The sequence below is a fragment of the Megalopta genalis genome, unplaced genomic scaffold (assembly GCF_051020955.1).
Source record: "Megalopta genalis isolate 19385.01 unplaced genomic scaffold, iyMegGena1_principal scaffold0973, whole genome shotgun sequence".
In the NCBI taxonomy this organism is placed as follows: Eukaryota; Metazoa; Arthropoda; class Insecta; order Hymenoptera; family Halictidae; genus Megalopta; species Megalopta genalis.
The window spans coordinates 11,221-14,960 of record NW_027477042.1 but is presented as its reverse complement, the minus strand read 5'-3'; positions in this window follow the sequence as shown (position 1 = coordinate 14,960).

Here is a 3,740-nt window from a genome sequence, read left to right as displayed (position 1 = left end):
ATCCATGCGAAACTCATGATTTAGATTCAAATCAATGCGAAATAGAAGGCTGATTTTCGAAACCACGCAAAACAAATGGTTTAGCTTCAAATACTTGTGATATACATGATTAGGTTCAACTGCATGCGAAACAAACGTGTTAGCTTTAAGTCCATGCGAAACACATGATTTAGCTTCAAATCCAAGCAAATACATGATTAAGCTTCAAATCAATGCGAAGTAGAACGCTTAGCTTCAAATCCATGCGAATCAAATGGTATAGCTTCTAATACTTGTGATATACATGATTTTGTTCAACTGCATGCGAAACAAACGAGTTAGCTTCAAATCCATGCGAAACAAACGAGTTAGCTTCAAATCCATGCGAAACTCATGATTTAGCTTCAAATCAATGCGAAATAGAAGGTTGATTTTTGAATCCATGCGAAACAAATGGTTTAGCTTCAAATGCTTGTGTTATACATGATTTAGGTTCAACTGCATGCGAAACAAACGTGTTAGCTTTAAGTCCATGCGAAACATGATTTAGCTTCAAATCCAAGCGAAATACATGATTAAGCTTCAAATCAATGCGAAGTAGTACGCTTAGCTTCAAATCCTTGCGAGTCAAATGGTTTAGCTTCTAATACTTGTGATATACATGATTTTGCTTCAACTGCATGCGAAACAAACGAGTTAGCTTCAAATCCATGCGAAACAAACGAGTTAGCTTCAAATCCATGCGAAACTAATGATTTAGCTTCAAATCAATGCGAAATAGAAGACTGATTTTCGAATCCATGCGAAATAAATGGTTTAGCTTCAAATACTTGTGATATACTAGATTTAGCTTCAAGAGCATGCGAAACAAACGAGTTAGTTATAAATCCATGCGATAGAAACGAGTTAGCTTCAAATCCATGAGAAACACATGATTTAGCATCAAATCATTGCGAAATAGAAGACTGATTTTCGAATCCATGCGAAATAAATGGTTTAGCTTCAAATACTTGTGATATACTAGATTTAGCTTCAAGAGCATGCGAAACAAACGAGTTAGTTATAAATCCATGCGATACAAACGAGTTAGCTTCAAATCCATGAGAAACACATGATTTAGCATCAAATCATTGCGAAATAGAAGACTGATTTTCGAATCCATGCGAAACAAATGGTTTAGCTTCAAATACTTGTGATATACATGATTTAGGTTCAACTGCATGCGAAACAAACGTGTTAGCTTTAAGTCCATGCGAACCACATGATTTAGCTTCAAATCCATGCGAAACACATGATTTAGCTCCAAATCAATGCGAAGTAGTAGGTTTAGCTCCAAATCCATGGGAATCAAATGGTTTAGCTTCAAATACTTGTGATATACATGATTTAGGTTCAACTGCATGCGAAACAAACGTGTTAGCATTAAGTCCATGCGAAACACATGATTTAGCTTCAAATCAATGCAAAGTAGAAGGGTTAGCATCAAATCCAAGTGAATCACATGATTTAGATTCAAATCAATGCGAAGTAGAAGGCTTAGCTTCAAATTCATGCGAAACGAATGATTGACCGTCAAATACTTGAGAATATAAGTGATATAGCTTCAAATGTAGGCGAAACAATCGAGTTAGCTTCAAATCAATGCGATGTAGGAGGCTTATCTTCAAATCCATGCGAATCATATGAATTAGCTTCTAATACTTGTAATATACATTATTTAGCTTCAACTGCATGCGAAACAAACGAGTTAGCTACAAATTCAAGCGCGACACATGGTTTAGCTTCAAATTCATGCAAAGTAGAAGACTTAGCAACAAATCAATGCGAATCAAATGGTTTAGTTTCAAATACTTGCGATATACGTGATTTAGCTTCAACTGCATGCGAAACAAAAGAGTTACCTTCAAATCAATGTCGATCACATGATTTAGCTTCAAATCAATGCGAAGTAGAATGCTTATCTTCGTAACCATTCGAAACAGATGGTTCAGTTTCACATACTTGTGATAAACATGATTTGGCTTCAAATGCAGGAGAAACAAACGAGTTAGCTTCAAATCCAAGCGAAACATATGATTTAGCTTCAAATCAATGCGAAGTATAAGGCTTAGCTTCAAATCCATGCGAAAAGAATGACTGAGCTTCAAATACTTGCGATTATACGTGATATAACTTCGAATGTAGGTGAAACAACCGAGTTAGCTTCAAATCCATACCAAACACAAGATTTAGCTTCTAATCAATGCGAAGTAGAAGGCTTAGCTTCAAATCCATGCGAAAAGAATGACTGAGCTTCAAATACTTGCGATTATACGTGATATAACTTCGAATGCAGGCGAAACAACCGAGTTAGCGTCAAATCCATACGAAACACAAGATTTAGCTTCAAATCAATGCGAAGTAGAAGGCTTAGTTTCAAATCCAAGCGAAACACATGGCTTAGCTTCAAATACTTGTGATATACATGATTTAGCTTCAAATACAGGAGAAACAAACGAGTTAGCTTCAAATCCAAGCGAAACATATGAATTTAGCTTCAAATTAATGCAAATCACATCGTTTAGCTTCATAGCTTCATATTCTCGCTAAACAGATGGTATAGATTCAGATACTTGTGATAAAAACGATTTAGCTTCAACTGCATGCGAAACAAACGAGTTAGCTTCAAATCCATGAGAAACACATGATTTAGCTTCAAATCAATGCGATATAGAAGGCTGATTTTCGAATCCATGCGAAACAAATGGTTTAGCTTCAAATACTTGTGATATACATGATTTAGCTTCAACTGCATGCGAAACAAACGAGTTAGCTTCAAATCCATGCGAATCACATGATTTAGTTTCAAACCAATGCGAACACATGGTTTAGCTTCTTATTCTTGCGAAACAGAAGGTTTAGATTCAGATATTTGTAATAAACATGATTGAGCTTCATAATCAAACGATTTAGCTTAAAATCACTGCGTAGTAGAAGGCTCAGTTTCAAATCTATGCGAAGAAAATGGTTTAGCTTCACATACTTGTGATATGCATGATTCAGCTTCAACTGCATGCGAAACAAACGGATTGGCTTCAAATCCAAGCGAAACACATGATTCAGCTTCAAATCAATGCGAAGTTGAAGGCTTTGGTTAAAATCCATGCGAAGCGAATGGTTTAGGTTCAAATACTTGTGATATACATGATTTATCTTCAAATACAGGCGAAAAAAACGAGTTAGCTTCAAATCCATGCGATACATATGATTTAGCTTCAAATAAATGCGAAGTAGACGGCTTAGCTTCAAATACATGAGAAACAAATGGTTTAGCTTCAAATACTTGTGATATACATGATTTAGTTTCAACTGCATGCGAAACAAACGCTTTACCTTCAAATCCATGCGAAACATATGATTTAGCTTCAAATAAATGCGAAATAGACGGCTTATCTTCAAATCCATGCAAAACAAATGGTTTAGCTTCAAATACTTCTGATATACATAATTTAGCTTCAACTGCATGCGAAACAAACGAGTTAGCTTCAAATGCAAGCGAAACACATGATTTATCTTCAAGTCAATGCGAAGTTGAAGGCTTTGCTTCAAATTCATGCGAAGCGAATGGTTTAGCTTCAAATACTTGTGATATACACGATTTATCTTCAAATACAGGCGAAAAAAACGAGTTAGCTTCAAGTACATGAGAAACAAATGATATATCTTCAGATAATTGCGATGTAAGTGATATGGCTTCAAATGCAGGCGAAACAATCGAGTTT